Source organism: Lepus europaeus (genome assembly GCF_033115175.1).
Source record: "Lepus europaeus isolate LE1 chromosome 12 unlocalized genomic scaffold, mLepTim1.pri SUPER_12_unloc_1, whole genome shotgun sequence".
In the NCBI taxonomy this organism is placed as follows: Eukaryota; Metazoa; Chordata; class Mammalia; order Lagomorpha; family Leporidae; genus Lepus; species Lepus europaeus.
The window spans coordinates 370,892-391,691 of NW_026909001.1; the positions used below are offsets into that span (position 1 = coordinate 370,892).

The 20,800-nt window shown below is 49.1% G+C and overlaps 1 long non-coding RNA gene and 1 pseudogene across 2 annotated transcripts in view; one reads left to right on the forward strand and one right to left on the reverse strand.

Moving 5' to 3' along the window:
- The window catches only part of LOC133754274 (uncharacterized), a 303,902-nt gene that overhangs the window by 256,842 nt on the left and 26,260 nt on the right, over nt 1-20,800 (forward strand). The window lies entirely within an intron of this gene.
- LOC133754276 (testin-like) lies at nt 13,626-14,956 on the reverse strand (annotated as a pseudogene).

Sequence of the window (20,800 nt, forward strand, 5' to 3'; positions counted from 1 at the left end):
TTATTTAGGACTTCTGCAGACACGCAGGAGGTGAGACCTTTATTGCACACCCACCAAGTGCCTGCCTCCGGAACCAGGTATGGGCCGTCTCATATAGTAACATCGTGGGTGACATTGCACAAGGGTCGGTGGGACAAGGGAGGATTTCCTACACAAGTACCTTGTCCCGACACCTCTGTAAGAGTGAGACGCGGCTGAAGGGGAAAGAGGCAATTATTTGCCTCTGTAGTGCCATTCCAGGTCCTGGGGACCGCGAGGCCCTCGTAATAAGGTGGACCTGGGGCTAGTCATAGCCAGCAGGACTCAGTCAGCTCCGGATTGGTCTGGTTGAGGGCCAGAAAGGCCCCTGTCAAAAGGTTAAACAGCTGCTGTCCAGTTATACGGGGGCTCGAAGCGTTTGGAGTTAAACTTGCCAAGCTGGGCGAAAGGGTGGCTGGCGGGAGGGGTGGCCTGGGGAGAGCCTGCCTCACTGGAGGGAGGGAACTCTGTTCTTGCTGGACTGGGTTGGGTCCCACTGACTGGGGACCGGGAGCCTGAACCTTTAACCTTACGGTGAACCAAAACCCAAAATCATACCCTGCGACATAGTATCTTAATCCCCATGTTCTTCCTTTTATCCAGCTGGAGAGTGTAGAAACATCAGAAATATCCCTCCCTCTAGTAGTGAAGGAAATATTCAGTGGGATGCAGTAATGGGTTTCATCACAGGGCCCCAGGGCGTAGCGGCAGTTTTTCCCTTCGGGGGTAAAGTTTCGGAGTACTGTAACCCAATCCCGACTAGAGGATGGCTTCCACCAGGCGGATCCGGTGGTCTCACACCCCCAGGCTTTACAATATAGGGACTCGGGTCCACCACACTGCCACTTTTGTTGGTTGTTCCTGTCATCCTTGGGGCACACATAAAACTCTGTCTGATGGAGGAAACATCTCCTTACGGCATTCCGGCATCCGACATCAAAATGGGAGCCATACACGCCCCAATAGTTAAGACTATTTCCAGGGATTTTTGTCAAATTATCCTGGTCAGGTGCATCCCAGGTATCTAACCCAGTACCCAGTTGACATACGTCCGCGTATAAGGTGGGCCCCCACGCCCTGGGGGTATGTAACCCACTAACAGACCAGGCCACCCATCCTGTGGAGGAAATTACTTCCCATGTTAACAATTGTGGAGCATGGGGATTGGAAAAACAATGGGGAAAGGCCAGGAACATCACAAATATTAAACAGTTTTTGAAAGTCTTAGCTTGAGCGGGTTCTGAGTGCACTGGAGCTTCCATAAGGCTGGTCTATCCAGATCCTCAGGGCCCTGGGGGGGGGGTGGTGCTCACTTCACGTGTGAGGCGTGGACCCAGGCAGCGATTCCGTCGACCTTGAGAGCGGTGGGAGTTGTCAACAGCACAGTGAAGGGGCCTTTCGACGGGGGCTCCAGAGTCTTAGATTGGTGCCTTCGGACATACACAGCGTCTCCGATTTGGAAAGGATGTGGGATGGTTGTCATCTTGGGTTGGTAGGCTGCTGCAAGAGGTTTCCAGACCTGGTTCTGGATGATCTGGAGCACTCTCAACTGGGCCTGTAATTTAGGGGCATCGGCAGTGGAGTCACTGGCAAGGTCAAGCAAGCCTGCTACTGGTGGGGGCCCTCCATAAAGGATTTCGTATGGCGTCAGCCCGCAACGAGAGGGCGTGTTTCGGACCCAGAACAACACCATAGGAAGGAGTTGGACCCAGTCTTTAATGCCAGTCTCCAACGCTAATTTGGTTAAGGTCTCTTTAATTGCTCTGTTCATTCTTTCTACCTGTCCTGAACTTTGGGGTCTATAGGCACAGTGCAATTTCCAATTTATGCCTAATGCTTTGGCCACCAACTGACTTACCTGGAAGACAAACGCTGGGCCGTTGTCGGACCCGATTACCTTAGGCAAGCCGAACCGGGGGAAGATCTCTTCTATGATCTTCTTGACGACCATCCGGGCGGTTTCCCGTTTTGTGGGGAATGCCTCAGTCCATCCGGAGAAGGTGTCTACAAAAACTAGAAGATACTTATTCCCATAGCTGCCCAGCCTAATCTCAGTGAAATCGACCTCCCTGGTCGGTCTCCTCTTACCCTAGCTCCCTCCAGGAGCTTGAGGTGTCTGGCATTTACCTTGGCACACGGAACACAGGATTCAGTCACCTGCTGGACTAAAGAGTCAAGTCCAGAGATGTAATAAGACTGCCTATCTTCCTGTAAGGCTGCTTTTAGCTTTTTGTGACCCAAATGAGTCTATTGATGGAGGTTGGTAATTATTTCTTTAGCCAATTGGTGTGGCAGGACTATTTTCTCTCTGAGCCTCCAAACCCTTATTTGTTCGTCATACTCCGCACCGAGCCGCTGGATCATATCTAAGTCTTGGTCCGAATAGAGGAAAGGTGGTTCCCTCGATACTTGGGTGGGCTCAGTTGTCTTTAACGGGAGCACCTGTTGGCTCAGGGCTGCCGCCCTAGTGGCCTCGTCTGCCATCCTGTTTGCCCTTGCTACGGGGTCGTCTCCTCGTTGGTGCCCGGGGCAATGGATTATACTCAACCTTTTGGGCAGGAACAGGTCCTGTAGAAGATCTAGGATTTCCTGCTTATTTTTAATGTGCTTGCCTGCCGAGGTTAAGAGGCCCATGTACATGGGCAGTGGCGAAAGCATACCGACTGTCTGTGTAAATGTTGACCTTTTTGTCTTGTGCCTGTTTTAAAGCTTGAGTTAAGGCTATGAGCTTGGCTTTTTGAGCAGAAGTTCCAAGCTTTAAGGCACTTGACCAGATAACGGTTTTTCCATCCACCACCGCCGCCCCAGCCCTCCACTCACCGTTCTGTAGAAAGCTGCTCCCATCCGTGAACCAGGTCAGTTCGGCATCCAGCAGAGGCTGGTCAGTTAGGTCTTTTCGGGTGCCATGGGCCTCAGCCAGGATTTGGTGACAGTTATGGATTACCTGGGCCTGGGGCCCCAGTTCCGGGAGCAGGGTGGCCGGGTTTAAAGAGGTGGCAGTCCCAAACCGGACCCACTCTGAGTTTAATAACATAGTCTGGTAATGAGTTATCCGAGCATTTGAGAGCCACGGATCTGGTGGCTGGCGGATAACTGTCTCCACAGCATGAGGTGCCACTACGGTGAGAGGTTGGCCTAGAGTCAATTTGTCTGAGTCTTTCACCAGAACTGCCACGGCCGCTATCATGCGGAGGCATGGAGGCCAGCCGGTCGCTACATTGTCTAGCTTTTTTGAAAAGTACACCACCGGCTTTTTCCAGGACCCAAGCATTTGTGTTAGCACTCCCTTCACCACTCCCTTGTTCTCATCCACGTATAATGTGAAGGGCTTGGTCATATCAGGGAGGCTCAGGGCTGGGGCTGACAATAGGGCCTTTTTTATGTTGTCAAATGCCCGCTGTTGCTCTTCTCTCCATTGAAAGGGAGCATTGGACTTCGTGAGGGGGTACAATGGGGCTGCCAGCTCCACAAACCCAGGAATCCAAAGGCGGCAGAATCCCGCACTCCCGAGGAATTCCCGCATCTTTCTGGCATCGCTGGGGGGGTGGAATTAGAGCAACCACCCTTTTTCGGCTCTCCGTCAGCCACCGTTGCCCTCCTTCTAGGAGGTAGCCTAGGTAGGCCACCTGTTTCTGACATATTTGGGCCTTTTTTGTGGAGGCTCGATAGCCCAATTCCCCCAGTCTCTGTAGCAGGGCCCCGGTACCTTTTAGGCAGTCCTGCTCAGTTTCGGCGGCAAGGAGGAGGTCGTCCACATACTGCAGGAGGACCAGGTCCGGATGGTTGACTCAGAAGTCTGCCAAATCTAGGTGCAGAACTTCATCAAACAAGGTAGGCGAGTTTTTAAATCCTTGGGGCAACCTTGTCCAGGGGAGTTGTCCTGAAAACCCTGTCTCTGGGTCTTTCCACTCAAAAGCAAAGATGGATTGGCTCTGAGGGCTCAGTCTTAAACAAAAGAATGCATCTTTTAGATCTAACACAGTGTACCATACGTGGGTCGGAGGCAAGGTACTTAGCAGATTGTAGGGGTTGGGCACTGTGGGATGCATATCCTCTGTTCTCCTGTTAACCTCCCAAAAGTCCTGTACCGGGCGGTAGTCACCCATACCGGGCTTCTTTACTGGTAGTAGGGGGGTGTTCCAAGGTCAACGGCAAGGTTTTAAAATGCCTAGGTGTAACAGTCTCTGGATATATGGCTGGATACCTTCCTTAGCTTCCTTGCCCATCGGATATTGATGAACTGACACGGGAATGGCCGTGGGCTTCAGATCTATGATCAAGGAAGGCTGGTTGATGGCCAGCCCTATTCCCGCAGTCTCTGCCCAGGCCTGAGGAAAATCTGCGAGCCACTTGGGGTCCAGGGGAGTCATGGTGGATGAGGGCCTCTCGAATAATCAGTGTTCATCCTACAAGTATAGTGTTAATACCTGGAGGGGCCGCCCCCCTGAGTCTGTGATGGTTGCTCCTTTCTCATGGAAGTGAATTTGGGCTCCTACCTTCGAGAGTAGGTCCCTGCCCAGGAGGGGGTAGGGGCAGTCTGGCACTAGTAAGAACGAGTGTGTCACAAGTCCTGTACCCAACTGGACCTCTCGATTGGTTGTCCAGCGATATAACTTCCCTCCAGTTGCCCCCTGAACCCAGGAAATCTTGGAGCTTAAAGGCCCTTTATCTGAAGTCAGTACTGAGTGCTGGGCTCCCGTGTCAATCAGGAAGGTTACCAGTCTGCCCCCCACTTCAAGGGTTATCCTGGGCTCAGGGGGGGGCTCCTGGCCGTGACTCACCTAATCGTCTTCTTCCAGGGACAGGATTGGAACTGGTCTCTTCTTTGGTCCCTGTGGTTTCTTCGGGCAGTCTTTGACCCAGTGTCCTCTTTCTTTACAATAGGCACATCAATCTCTTTCCACCCAAGGTTTTCGCTTGTCTCCCAAGTCCCTATTCTGTCCTGGTCTACTCCTTTCCATATCCTGCACTACGGTGGCCAAAATTCTACTAAGCTCTCGATTAGGTCTTTTGTCTCTTTTGTCTTCCCTTTCCTCCTGCTCCTTGCGTATCCTTTCCTCCTTCTCCTCTCGGGTCTCCCTTTTGTTGTAAATATTTTCTGCCTCCTTCATTAAATCTTCAGGGGTATAGTATACCCCTGAAGCCCCTCTAGCAGCTGCAATTTATTGCGGATGTCCGACGCTGACTGTCCTATAAAGGACATGATTACATCTCCCTGCCGGTTCTCTGCCAGGGGGTCAAACGGGGTGTACATACGGTAGGCTTCCATTAATCTTTCTAGGAAGCCTGCCAGCGTTTCCTCAGCCCCCTGCACTACTGCACGTACCTTGGCCAAATTGGTGGGGTGCTTTCCAGCCCCTCTGAGACCCGCAAGGAGAATCTGGCAGTAAAGACGAAGTTGCTCCCTACCAGCAATGGTGGTGTAGTCCCAATCAGGACGGGTTAAGGGAAATGCCTCCTCGATTTTGTTTGGCATTAGGGTCGGTCGGCCATCTGCTCCAGGGACGTTTTTCCGTGCCTCAAGGTAGACACGCTGCTTTTCCTCAGTAGTGAGGAGGGTCTGCAGAAGCTGCTGACAATCATCCCAGGTGGGCTGATTGAGTCAATTTTATTTTATTGACTCAATCAGCCCAGTCAGAGCCTGGGGGTCCTGAGAGAAAGAGGGGTTATGGGTTTTCCAATTGTAAAGATCAGAAGTGGAAAATGGCCAGTACTGCCTCTGGCCAGCCACTGAACGAAGAGGAAAGGTCTGTGAAGTCCAGACGCTTCCCGAGCACCCTGCTTGCCCCCGACGGATGTGCAGGTGGCTGGAGGGTGGGGAAGGCACTGAGACTTCTTCCCCTGCCCTCATGGAATCAGCGGATGGTGCAGAAGGTTGCACATCCTGCTCTGGTTGTTGTGGGGGGTCCTGCGGGGGAGCAGGCTGGCCGGGAAGGTAGGGTGGGGGAGAGTCAAAGAGCAGAAGGTCCTGATCAGACGGAAGAACTGGTGGCTTTTCAGGTTTTGGATCTCGAATCTCCTTCAGAGGGTATAGGGAGGAGGTTGGCGCAACCTGGACGGGAGGAGGGGGTATTGGGGAGGAAGGTCCCAAGGGGGAAGGTATTAAAGGAGTTGGGGATGGCCGAGGAAGGGGTAACGGGGTCCATATGGGCTCCGTCGGAAAGGAGAAGGGTTTTATCCTGGGAGGGGGGTTAACGTGAAAGATCTTCCCATGTGGTAATGTAGGGCACCTGATCAAGGTGTCCATTGGATCCTGGCTGAAAGACTCGCGCCTTAATCTGTAAAATAATATCGAGGTTAAAAGTGCCATTCCTTGGCCAGCTGACCTCAAAGGCCGGCCACTCTGAGGAACAGAATTTTGCCCATCGTTTCCTTTTAACCTCCACTGAGAGGTGGCGCGTGAATTCTCGAACGTCCTTCCAGTGATCTAGAGTGAGACTTAAAGGGGTGGTTATTTGTTGACCCATGGGTGCAAAGATTTCAGCCCAAACAAAAAGAACAGCCAATGCACAGACACATACAGTAAACAATACAAATCGCGCGGCACCACTTCTAGGACAAATCGACAATGCTACTTCAGATGGGAGTGGCTGCTTGGCCAGGCTTTTCCCAGGAAGGAGGGAGACTTGGTCCCCGGCCTTCCTCCAGACCATTCCAGGTGCGTCAAACCAAGCAAAAAGAACAGCCAACAAAACCACGCAGCAACAGACCTACGACAAATCAAATGCTATTACGCTATTTTTGGGAGCAGCTACCTGACCAGCCCGCCCCGGGAAGGAGGGAGGCTTGGTCTCTGACCCACCTCCAGACCACCCTGGGAGCGTCTTCTGGGGGAACGGACCGAGGGTTTTCCCTACTGGTCTCAAAAACCGGAGCGTGCTCCTGGGAACAGACCAGGGGTTGCTGGGCACGCCTGCCTCCCCCACTCGTCTCACAGAGTCAGGTACTGGCCAGTCAGAACACTCAGGATGAAGAACAACAAACAGAAAACACTTAATCGTACCTCCAATTGGTCCACGGGGAATGGGTCTGACGGCGACCTAATATCCCGGACGAGCCCCCAAAATGTTGGACCTCTCAGTTGCAGAGATGCCCACTTGCTTGGGAGGACGCCCAAAGATCCAGACTCCAGACGAGTTGATGCAAAAAGCACGAGGTTTTTATTGAACATTTGCGCAAACGGGCCCCCACCTCAGGCAGTGAGGAGCCCTGAGCGGCAGTTTCACACAGGTTATATAGGCAACAAATTAGCATATTCCTAATGCGCATGTGTAAAATGTGGGCGGAGAATGCTGGCGGAGAATGCAGAGGTGTTACAGGATTGGTCAGTTCAGAGGTACCATTAGCATATGGGAGAACGCTGGTGAAGAATGCTGGTGGAGAGTGCTGGTGCAGAATGCAGAGGTGGCATGGGATTGGCTGGTTCGGAGGGACAATTAGCATATCGGAGAATGCTGACGGAGAGTGATGAGGGAGAGTGCTGAGGTGTTACAGAATTGGCCGGTCGCAGTGACATCATAAGTGCACGCCTAGAGACTCTCCGAAGGGGAGGGGCAGCTATGCTCTGGGCGCCCCCAGAGGTTTCCTGGAGGGGAGGGGCAGTTCTGCTCTGGGTGTGCCTAGAGATTCTCTGAAGGGGATTGACTTTTCCTTCCCAGAGAACGTCCTGCCCACTGGACTCTGGGGAACATCTAACCTCTTAAGAAGCCCCTGATATTTGCCCAGGCCTAGTTTCTTGTCCCTCCCCCTGTAAGGGTCCTTCACTTGGGGACACTTAAATTGAGAAGGACAAGGAAAGGGGCATAGAAGGGGGTCCTGTGCTCACCCTCACAGAATCGAACAGCACAAAAAATACCGAGGGCCTTCTTGCCAAAATCCAGGGGGAATCTTGCTGAGTCCAACACGCTGTTTCTCAGTCATATTAGTGTGCCAGATGTTGCAGTTGATTTCTCAACAATGTTGCAATGGATTTGTTTCTGAGAGCAGGAACATGGTGGGGGCAAGAGGTGTGCAGTCACCACACAGACCCTGGAAGTCAAGTGGAAGTGGGCTTGAGGCAAGCAGCCCACAGACTCGTTTATTTCAATTAGTACAACAGCTTATATAGTCAAAATAAGCCAATCCAGTCAAGGGGCAGTCTATGCCCCAACCAATCACAGCCTGTTGCCAGCTAGTTTCCAAAGCCATCCAAACACAGCCTGTTGCCAGTCAGGCTCTGTTTGCCATGTGGGTTTCAAAGTCATCAAATCACAACCTGTTGCCAGGCAGTTTCCAAAGCCATCTAATCACAGCCTGTTGCCAGGCAGGCTCCATTTGCCATGTGGGTTTCAAAGCCATCCAATCACAGCCTGTTGCCAGGCAGGCTCCGTTGCCAGGTGGGTTTCAAAGCCATTCCTGAGTAACTGATGCTCACTTGCTAGCAGCCATCTTGGCATGGCCTTCTTATTCCACCACACATTGCAAAAATTTCTTTATCTGTTTTTGGAACAGATTTTCGGGAGGCGGCTGATCCTTCAGTGATGAGGTTGGGGAAGATCGGCTTCCAAGCATCTTCTTTAATGCCCTGTCTTGACCAGGGCAGCTCTTCCTACTGTGTTGTGGTGTCCCCAACCCTGCATCCCCTTCATCAAGCTCTCCTGTTTTTGGTCACAAATGACTCAGTCTCTTGGAATTTGTGGGGCATTCTTATCCCAGCAGTTCTGCAAGATATGCTTAGGGACCCAGGGCTCCTGATGCTGTTCCATGCTGACTGGTGTGCTGTCCAAATGTACATGCATAACCTGAGAAGCTGCCATCTTCCCATTGGAGACACCCTAGGCATGAGTCTTCAAGGTTTTGGAAATCAAGTTATCTGAGGCAACAGCCATATCAATAGACTTCTCTTAAACAGAGCTATGATCCCTATTCTCCAATTTCAACTTTAATTCTTTAATCAAGTTGTTTTTAAATTCTGATAGTTTAGGATCCTGGGAAACTGATGTTGGTGAGGCAATTTCAGTAGCTAGGGTAGTTTCTTCATTCTTTGTTTTCACATCTACCACTGTGAAGTCCCCTGACTTGTTGGTTGTCAAGGCATTGGCAGATTTTGATTGAAGAGCAAAGAGCTCCTTTGCCTTAAATATCTCTCTAGAGTTGTTTAACCTTGGGAAGTATTCTGAAGTCTTTACTTTGGGAGCCTGAAGCCTTTCTTCTTTGTTGCTGGAACCCACTTGAAGTGCCCGATGAACAACTACCCCCAAGAATCAGAGACCACCAGAGTCCAAGGTTGAAGCAAAATTGCAGGGGTCGTTTATTGTGAGTTCGAACTCAGACCCTCCCAGCCTTCCCAGTAACAGCGGTATGGTAAAGGAGAACCCCCAGCCCAGTTTACACAAAGCTTATATAATTCAGTACAAACAGGTATATACGTAAGCACTTTCTTATTCCCTATTTGGCTTTTTCTATGAATTTAAGCATTTCATTGGTGCTTTTAAAAGTGAAAGCTGCTGTCTAAAAAAGAGGAAGTGAAGAAGTAATCTAAGCTTGTTAGGAGCTCGTCGTAGGGGTGATATATTACTCGGGGGCATGACCTCACTAATATGCACCACTCTTTGTTAAGTTGCAACACTATTCCTGAGACACACGGGGTCACTCCTGAGGTGTTACAGGCCCACCAAGTGTCTCCTGGCACCGGGTAGAACCGGGAGGCATTGCTTTTGATGGTATGGCTACATATTGGTCCGGCATGCCCTGTGGTGGCAATGCATGTCCCGTACCCTTGCACGGCCTATAGGGTAGTGCCAAACTCTATTTGTCTCCACCACAGGCAGCCCTCAGCACTTAAGAGGAAGAAATTTATCTCTACCGTAGCTTCATAGTAGGGTGGGGAGGCCTGGAAACATAACCAGCATGATGTGGTCAAGTTAGGGAAGGTGGCATTTAAGACTGTAAAAGCACCATTCAGGATCCCCCACAACAGGTTAGGAGGTATTGCCTCCTTAGCTCTTAGAGGCCTACGAGGACAGGAGTCTACAATTTTAGAGGCATCAGTTGGAGATGGTAACATTTTGGGCATTGGGGCCATAGTTGTGGGAAATAATGGCTTTGGAACGAGGAAGTGGTTTGGCCCTACCCCTCTTGAGGGGCCTCGTAGAGCCCACCATTGAATGGTAAATCAGATACCAGGGTCGGTCCCATAGACATATAGTCTCAATCCCCAAGTTTTTCCCCTGACCCATTGGGAATGTTGTACCGCTTGCCAGGTTTTTACTTTAATTCGAATTTTCCCCCTTTAGTTGAGGCCCTGCCGATTTTGGCCATTTCTAGTTCTGTGTCCTTAGCAGTCCAGGGAGATATTTCACATCCCCATTGACCACAATAGTAGTCTTCTGCCCCCCCCCCCCCAATCAGGAGAGGCCTCAGCGGGGCAGACTTACCATCCAGTCTGGTGTAAGTTAGCCTCTATTCTGGGTTGCCCACATCGCAACATTCTTACCCCAGGAGTCCAATGCCAGGTAGCCCGAGAAATGAACGTTTTAAATCCATTTGTCCCAAGTCCTGTGTCCACCTCTGGTAACACGTTGCAGAGGTCAACAGTGAACACTAGTTGTCTGGTGCCATTGTATCAGCTTATTACCCCTCCCTTTACCCTTAAAGACCTATATCTGGGTGGGGGTTGATGAGAAGTTATGCTCAAAGCTATTGCTTCTCCAATAGCTAGGAGAAGGAGGATTACAAGTCTATGCCTCATTTCTCAGGTGATCTGCAGCCTGCGGGATATGACGCAATCTAAGCTTCAGGGGGTGACTTTTATCTCGGCTTTTGTTGACCCTCCAAGTTGACTTGGATGTAAGAGGTTCTATGAGGTCCTGGAATGGGTCCGCTGATTTAGCGTGAGTGTGATGAACCCAGGAGGACACTCCATCTACCTTGAGGGTGGTGGGGCTCATCAAGATGAGTTGGAAAGGTCCTTTCCATCTGGGTTCAAAATTTTCCCATCGGTGGCATTTCATGAACACCCAGTCGCCTGGCCGGTAGCTGTGGGGCACTGGAGGAGGCCCTGTCTCTTAGTTTTGGCCACACCTGTTCATGGATCCTCTGCAGGATTTGGAGTGAAAACAGAAGTTCAAAATCATCATCATTTTTAATCAGATTTTCTTTAAGATTAGGTATGATGGGAGGTGGGCTGCCAAACAAAATTTCATAGGGAGTAAGCCCCAGTTTGTATGGGGAATTGTGGACCCTATACAGAGCATAGGGGAGGATGGCTACCCAGTTTGTGCCAGTCTCCATGGTCAATTTGATTAAAGTCTCCTTTTATGTTCTGTTCATTCTTTCTACCTGTCCTGAACTTTGGGGCCTATATGCACAATGTAATTTCCAATCCACCCTGAGTATGGAAGCCAACCTCTGACTTACCTTAGAGACAAACTCTGGTCCATTATCCAAGCCTATCATTACTGGGTAAGATGTCCTCCAGTATCTTTTTGGCCACCACCTGGGCTGTTTCATTCTTAGTGGGAAAGGCTTCTACCCATCCTGAAAAGGTATCTACAAAAACTAATAAATATTTATACCCATACTTTCCTGGCTTTACCTCAGTAAAATCTACTTCCCAATAGGCTCCTGGTTTATCTCCTTGCTGTCTTGTTCCAGAATTTTGGGAATTTTTTCCTGCATTGGTGAGTTGGCATACCTTGCATCCAGATACAATTAGTTCCGTTTTGCTGGGAGCCTCTTTTATTCTCAGTCTAGTTTTCCTTATTAAGTCCAGCGTTTTCCTGACACCTAGGTGGGTGCTGTTGTGGATTTTCTGTAACACCTTCTCTCCTAGTTTCTCAGGAACTACTATTCGACACTGGGAGTCTCTCCACCATCCCTCAAGGAATTGTGCCATAGGGAGCTTTCTTGCCCACTGCAAATCTTCCTCCGTATACTCCGCTACTGGTGGCAGGTCCCTGGGTCCTGGGTCAGGGAGCTGTACGGCCATAGCCTGGGCTGGGGACCGTGCTATTTTCTTAGCAGTCTGGTCAGCAAAGTGATTGCCTCTCGATACAGGGTCAACAGGTTTTTGATGGCCCGGGCAGTGCACTATTGCCAGTTTCCACAAGTTTGGTTTCCACAAGGCAGCCAGAAGTACCAAGATTTCTTCCTTATTTTTAATAGTCTTTCCTCCTGCATGAGGAGGCCTCTCTCTCAATATATAGCGCCATGTATGTGGGCAGTGGCAAAAGCATACCGGCTATCCGTGTAGACAGTTAATCTTTTTCCCTCTCCCAGCCTTAGGGCCTGGGTTAAGGCCATTAACTCGGCCTTTTGTGCCGACATGTCTGTTGGCAAAGGCTCGGCCCATATTATCTCAGTCTCTGAGACCACTGCTGCCCCTGCATACCTCTGTCCTTGGTGCACGAAGTTGCTCCCGTCGGTGTACCATGTGGCCTCAGCGTTGGGTAGTGGCTGGTCTTGTAGGTCTTCTCTTACCCCATGTACTTAGGCTAACACTTCAACACAGTCATGGAGTGGGGCCTACAAATCTGGATCAGGTAGCAGGGAAGCAGGGTTGAGGATGGTTGGTGGCTGAAAGAAAATTCTTTTTTTTTTAAAGTGAAAGAGGCTTTATTTTTAATAATAACATACATATCATTCATTCCTTTTAATTTTTATAGTGCACAGCTATATATGGAAGTATACAGAGAAAAGTAAACATTAGAAAATACCCAAGAATGGAAATATATAGGCAAAGAAGACATTTTATAGATTCATGAACAGGCTTAGAAGTATTACAAGAGAGTATCCATTTTATCTAGTGATAAAAATAAAAACTATGCAAAAAAAAAGCTATTCAAACCATGGCAGGCAAGTGCAATCAGTACAAGTTATAGTTTCCTGGGTATAAAAACTATACCTGTTCTTTGGACTGAAAATATAAAATGAATGGCTTTTTATATCCAGGCCAAAATTCATCTAAAGAAGTAAAAAGTGTGGATACTGTTATGCCACATGTGATAAAATATTTAAGGCCACATGTATATGGAGGTCATCAATGTACAAAGAGAATATTGAGAGGTAGGGTAAATAAAAGAATAGAGAAATGCAATAAAGAAAGTGCCACTTCTACCTAAATCAGTAAATATCAAATGCGTAGACATTAAAATAGCAGCTCTATATACTACACGGCATTTCTACTTTCTTTGTCACGAGGAATGTACTGTGAATCATTACAAAGTTCAATGAATACCATTCGGCAGAAAATGTAGAGTCTTGGCGTTAGGGCAAATTTAATTTCCTTTTCCTTTTATACATGAAGGGGAAAAGAGTATAGAACTAGGAACACTCATCTTTCCATCCAGAACACTAACTTTTAAGTATTTTACATATTCTGTGTTTGGAACAAGGGGGATACAGATATGGAGATCAATTAAACCCAGCTTCCAACTCACATTTCAGATTTGGAAAGCTAAGGAAAGACAAAAGTCTTTACCATTTCTAAAATCAAATGCTTCAAGCAGGTTTCAAAAATTGAGCGGAAAAAAAATTGATAAGGAAAAACAGCAAAGAATGATATTGAACAAAATCTCCTGGTTTCCTTTACTGTTTCTTTTCCTTTTATTTTTTTTTCTCAAATTGCACTTTACAGTAGAAATGCATACCAACTTGGACAGATCATGGCTCAATACTGCTTGGTGCTCTTATTTTAAGACATCATCTTCTTGCACTCCACTGAACAGAAAACCATGCCCTCTACTGGCATGAACTTCTGCCCAATGAGACACTTGCTGCAACAGGAACACAGAAAGCACTGTGTGGAGGCATGCCAGCTGAAATCGTTGTAGGTTACCCGCTGCACTTCTAGGTCGATGGCATTGTGGCATCCCTGACACACCACAGCGTGGTTCTTCACGTAGCAGGGCTTGCACACAGGCTTGTCATTGACCATCACGTATATTTCGCCAGCCAGGATGTTGTCACAGTCAAAGCAGCAGAAGTGTTTCAGATGCCAATTCTGGTTTTCTGCCTGGGTATACTCATTGCTGAATATCAGCTCATCACAGCCGGCACATCGGGGTTTCTCGCTGTCACAGTAGTGTCTGCCGCAGAACAGCTTCCCGTTCTTCCAGAAATAAATCATGTCGACCAGCAGTTCAGAGCAAGTGCTGCAGACAAAACACGCTGGGTGCCACAGTTTATCGTAGCCGGCCCTCTCAGCATAGATGGCGGGGTCGCCCTCCTTCATGCTCAGCTTGCAGCAATAGCAGAAATACTGAGTTCCTTTGTACTAGGCAGATTTGTTCTCCATGGGCCCCATGGCTGCTGGGGTGCTTCTGTCCCCCGCGGGGATGTAGAGTTTGTCGGGGCTGGGACTACCCATCTCATAGGGAAGTTTCACATCTCCTACGCCCAGTGCCTCACTCTTGTATTTCTTCACAAACTGCTCCATCTCCTTCACCTCTTTGGGAGATAACTCATGGCACTTGGAAGGGTCCTGGTCATGTGCGGGGAGCTGCTTTGCCAGCTGCTTCTTTTGGTACTGTGCCCCTTCCGAGCCTGCCACTGGCTGTTTCTCCTTGGGCAGCATCTGCATGTACTGTCTGGCCAGTGCCTGGTTCTGGACAGGAGGAGCCCATTCATAAGTGACTGTGTTGATGGAGACATTCTTCTTGGCAGCAACTGGATTGGTCAGTATCATAACATTGCGTTTATACATGGGAATTCCATCCGTCTTTAGCTTTGCGATCAGAGTGGTATACTTGGTGTCTTCAAAAAGTCGCCCCACTTTTCTGTCCTCTTCATTGCTTAAGAGGACATCATGTTCTTCTTGGCCACACTTGCAGTTACGACATATTTTTCTCCAGAAGTGCAGTTCAAATCCTTCACATTTGTCTTTGCATTTTAAACAGGGTGCTCCAAATCCTTGCTCGTGACCTAAGCCCATCTTCTTCATCTTGGCATCCAGGTCCATGTTTGTGGGTCAAGAGGGGGCGTCCTCCTCCTGTCCAGGATCTCACGTCCAGGCTCAGGTGGCCTCCGCTCTGCCTCCGGCACTGCGGGATCGGCCGGGACTCCGGCGCCGCCGCCGCCACAACCACTCGCCCGGCGCCGTCGAACTTCCGCCGCCCAGTCCGCCGCAGGCCGGCTGAAAGAAAATTCTGAGAGGGTTTAGCAACAGTCCTTGGTAGTGATTTAGCCATGCATTACTGAGCCATTGGTCGGGGGGCTGCTTTAGGAGGCCTTCAACAGCATGGGATGTGGTGACCTGCAGTTCTTGCCCCATGGTTAGCTTGTCTGCATCTTTCACCATCAGGGTCATGGCCTCCATCATTCTGAGACAAGGGGGCCATCCGGCAGCCACAGAGTCAAGTTTCTTTGATAAGTATGCCACAGGCCATTTCCAAGGGCCTATGCGTTGAGTCAGAACTCTCTTAGCTACCCCCTTACTCTCGTCCACAAACAGCTGAAAAGGCTCAGAGGCATCGGGGAGTCCCAGTGCTGGGGCCAAGAGCAGCGCTGTTTTTATCTGCTGAAAGGCTTGTTCAGCCTCCTCTGTCCATTTGAAGGGTTGTTGATCTTTTGTCACCAGGTAAAGGGGTTTGGCCAATTCAGCGAACCCAGGGATCCACAATCGGCAGAACCTGGCTGACCCTAAGAATTCCCAAACTTGCTGCTGCAACTGCGGCTGTGGGATCCGGAGTACAGTCTCCTTGTGCTCAGGTGTCAGCCACCATTGCCCCCCTTTCAATAGGTACCCCAGATAGGTTACCTCAGTCTTTCAGATTTGGGCCCAGACTCCCCAGGGTGTATAAGAGGTCCTCCATTCCCCAGGTACATCCCTCGATGGTCTGTGTTGTAATCAGCAAGTCATCCACATACTGCAAGAGGGTCAGGTTTGGGTGAGCCCATCTATACTCACTCAGGTCCTCATGAAGGGCCTCATCAAATAATGTAGGAGAATTCTTGAATCCTTGTGGTAGTTGGGTCCAGGTTAATTGTCCATTGATGCCCCTCTCCGGGTCCGCCCACTCAAAGGCAAAAAGTTCTTGACTCTTGGGAGCTAGGGGTAAACTAAAAAAAGCATCTTTTAAATCTAGGACGGTGTGCCACGGTCGTTCAGGACTGAGAGTACTGAGAAGAGTATAGGGATTGGGCACCGTTGGGTGAATATCCGCGACTCTCTTATTTACTTCCCTTAGGTCCTGCACAGGCCGAAAGTCTCCTGTGTTGGGCTTATGCACTGGCAATAGGGGTGTGTTCCAGGCTGATCTGCATGGTCACAGGACCCCTTGGTCCAAGAGGCACTGGATATGGGCCATGATCCCCACCTTTGCCTCCAAAGACATAGGGTACTGCCGGACTCTGACTGGGTCCACCCCAGGTTTAGTCTCTATGTATATGGCTGGTCGGTCGGTGGGGAGCCAGTCCCACCCCTCCAGGTTCTGCCCAAGCCTCTGGGAAACGTTTCAGCCACCGGTCGATTCCCTGTTTGGGCACCTCAGGCTGTTGGTAAAGTTGGTATTCATCTTCCAGTGGCAGAGTCAATATTGATATGGGCCCATCTTGAGAATCTGTCACTTTTGGTCCTCTTGGTAGAAAGCAGATTTTTGGCCCCTATTTTGGTCAGCAAGTCTCTTCCCAGGAGGGGGTATGGGCTCTTGGGGATGACTAAGAAAGAGTGAGATACTCTGCTGGTCCCTAAGTCCACAGATCACAGTTATCTTTTGATCCCCATAGCCCCTTGTACCCATGAGGAATCGGCTGATAGTTTTCCCTGGGGTTCAATGAGAACTGAGTGTTGGGCTCCCGTGTCCACCAAAAATTGGACAGGGCTCCCCTCTACTTGCAGGGTTACCCTAGGTTCGGGGAGGGGATATGAACCCCATCCTCCTTAGCAATCGGAGTCTTGGGTCACCAGCACAGTAGGAGGTGGTTTTTGTGATCCACCTGCCCTGTCCCTTTTGTTCTTAGGGCATTCCTTGGCCCAGTGGCCAAACTCCTTGCAGTAGGCACATTGATCTTTGTCTAGCCTCCTGCCAGATGCCCTCAGCCGCGGTGGGCTACCCTGTGATTGTTTTCCTCACCCGACTGCAGCCGCCAGTACCCTTGTCATCTTCTCTGTTGCCCTCAACTATCTTTCCTCGGGAACATCTCTGTTGTTAAAGACTTTTTGAGCAATCCTGACTAGGTCCTGAAGATTTTTCCCTTCTAAATCCTCCAATTTTAATATTTTTTCCTTGATATCGGGGGCTGCCTGGTTCACAAAGGACATGACTACAGCTGCCTGGTTCTTGGGGGCATCTGGGTCCATAGGTGTGAACTGCCTAAAGGCTTCCATTAACCTTTCTAAATACCCAGAAGGGGACTCTGTCTTCCCTTGGGAAACTGCATATACCTTGGCCAAATTGGTGGGCTTGCATGCCGCTGCTTGGAGACCCACCATTAGAGTCTGGCGATAAACCTGTAGCCATCCCCTACCTTCTGCCATATAGTAGTCTCAATCATCTTGTGGGGGCCTGGTCAAGGAGAAAGTCCGGGTTGACAGTGGGCTGACCATCGTCTCCAGGAACCAGTTTTCTGGCTTCCATCTGGATTCGCTCTTGTTCCTCCATAGAAAATAGGATCCAGAGGAGCTGTTGACAATCATCCCAAGTGGGCTGGTGGGTAAACATAACACTATCTACAAGAGAAATGAGATCTTTGGGATTGTCAGAGAAGCGGTCATTCTGAGTTTTCCAGTTATAGAGATCACTAGTGGAGAAGGGCCAATATTGGAGGCTAGGATTTCCGGTGTCATTGGGAGGTCCGATTTCCCACAGTGGTAAGGCCACCATGGTGTCAGGGCAATTTGGACTCACTGCTCACTGAGTGCGACCCCTCGTTCTTTCCACTGGCTCCCCAGAGTCGGGTTCTGTCTCCCTCTCCCTTGGTGCTGCCTGTGCTTCTCTGTCTACTGGTTGTGCCTGTCTAGGATTTAGGGGAGAGAGTAGGTATGGAGGGGGGTCAAGGGCTAGGAGGTCCACGGACTAGGCAGGACTAGGTTGAGGGGCAGCTGAGGATTTGATTGGTTCGCCAGCATCAGTGCGGCGCAGGGCTGGGATTTTAGTAGGGAGGAAGGGGACCATCCAGGTGGGCAGATTTTCTATTAAGTCCTGCCAAACAAGAATATAGGGGATCTGGTTCGGGTGTCCCGCCTGACCTTGAATTTTTGTACAACAGATTGGTTGAAAGTTCCCGCCGGTGTCCATCCAACATCAAAGGCTGGCAACTTTGACCTACCAAAAGTGATGAGTTTGTCCTTTCGGACTTCCACACTTAAATCAGAGTCCCTACTCTTTACATCCTTAAAGTGGTCCAATAGGATGCTGAGAGGAGTGGCCTGTGTCTGTCCCATTGTGGAAAAGAAAGACCTGCAATTGGGAAGAAGTTGTTAAAAGAAGGGAGAAGGTTTTATCAAGTAGTGCTAAAATAAGTAATTTCCAGAATTCGCAGCTTTGAATCGAAAGCTTTTGGTGAAACACTTAACAACTGCTACAGACACAAACACAGACAGAAATCACATGCACCGTGGAACTGTTCAGCCCAAACAAATGGGCTATCCCAGCCCGACCAAATGGGCTATGCCAGCCCGATCAAATGGGCTATCACACAGATAGCCCCAAATGGGGTCTGAGGAACATCTTTCTGCGTCCCCAATGACAGCCCTATAGTGTGTCCGCCAGGACTATTTGTTGACCCAAATTCAGAACCTACAGGCAATTCCAGTACAACGATAAACAATGCAAAGTTCCAGTACAACAATAAACAATACAGTAATACAAAGACAATGCCGGCAGACTTACCCGGACCGGTTCTTCCATGACCCCTCGACCTGGACTCTTGGTGGGCTCTGGGGGACAATCCCGGACAAGCCCCCAAATAAAGTGCCCGATGAACAACTACCCCCAAGAATCAGAGACCACCAGAGTCCAAGGTTGAAGCAAAATTGCAGGGGTCGTTTATGGAACTCAGACCCTCCCAGCCTTCCCAGTAACAATGGTATGGCAAAGGAGAGCCCCTAGCCCAGTTTACACAAAGCTTATATAATTCAGTACAAACAGGTATATACGTAAGCACTTTCTTATTCCCTATTTGGCTTTTTCTATGAATTTAAGCATTTCATTGGTGCTTTTAAAAGTGAAAGCTGCTGTCTAAAAAAGAGGAAGTGAAGAAGTAATCTTAGACAATAAAAACTGTAATATGCACTTGTGGTCCCTGATCTTACATCTCCAGGAATTGTTCACCATTTTTCAGTTCTGGGAATTTGGTCAGTAACTGGGGGACTTTTGGTCTGTAACTGTCTGCAACCAGGGGACTTTTGGTCTGTAACCATCTGCAACTGGGGGACTTGTGAAACCAGTGGCAAGCAAGTGGACAGAAGCTAAAACCGCATTGCAAAAAGGTGGAACAAGTAAGCAAGCAATGTTACAGAAGCCAAAACCACAAAGGTGCCAGTTGTGAAGTGCTCTTTCAGATTCTCTTCTCCTTTGCCTCAGGTCCAGTCCCATCATGACTTGTGGACATCAGCACTAAGCTGTGTCCACTGTCTGGTCCAGTCTGTTTCTTAATTTATTTGTCTGGGATGCATGGACAAGTCTGTCTGCCACTCTTAATCTGAACACCTGCAAGCTCCTGTTTTTCCTCTGGGGACAGTGGTCTCAGGTCCCCCTGTCCTCCCTTCCCTACAAGTGATGCAGCAGGAAGGAGATGATCCAGATTGGGTGCTGACTTTATCTTCAATTTGTCTCTACACATTGGTGTAGAGCTCCTACCAAGTGAAGTGGACACCATAACTTTGGAATGCATCGTAGAACTAAGGCTATCTTGGGAGGAACAATAGGAATGGCCTAAGGAAGAAGATGAGTCCTCTCTCTTGTTGAAGATCTGTTTGGATTCAAGGAACCTGTTGGGAAGGCTACAATTCAGATTCATGCAAAAACTGCTTATATGTTCTTCCAGCATCTTTTGTTTGCCAGAAGCCAAGAAAGAAATCTCCTGGGAAGTGTTCAAGCTAATGTTTCTCACAGATGACGCCCCATCTATCTGTTTTTGACTGTGAGATTTCTCAGCAAAGGACATTGTCTGCTTGACGGCACGCCATGAACTATGAACAGTCTCAGGAAGTCTACCCTCATTTATTTCCCCAATTTTCTCATTCAAATGTTCTTTGAGTGCATTTTCTAGTTGTTGCTGATTTATACTTATCCCTGAGGTCCTTGAATCATTTCCATACAGACTCACTGTATGGCTTCCTTGATCTTTATCAGAGTCAGACCCTTAACTGCTATCTGAGTATCCTTCTGGGTCACTCAACAGATGATCACTTGGGCCAATCTTTGGGCTGTGTCTCTGATGGCCCTTCTCATCATTATGTGACTGAAACTCTTCTGAGCTTGTCTCATGGGAGATTGGAAGTTGGATCGATTCAGAATTCCTTAAATTGTTGCTACTCGCATCCGAGTCACGGCACCAAATGTCGGAAATCAGTGGGTCCCCGACAAGACCAAGATCCATATAGCAAGCAAGAATCCACGATGTTTATGTGCTTTTCAGCTTTTCTTTATTGCTTCTCTCCTTCCTCCTCCCGTTCTCCCCAAGCGTCCCTCTTATATAGGCCACAGCCCGATCACTAAAAATGGGCATGAAAAACAGGATGTGCTTCCTCAAACTATTGTTTCAGTTTGAGTCCTGCATGAAAAACAGGATGCACTTCAGTCCATTGTTTTTAAGTGAGCCAGGCTACGTGCCCTCAGCCGCAGGGAATGGTTATCGTGAG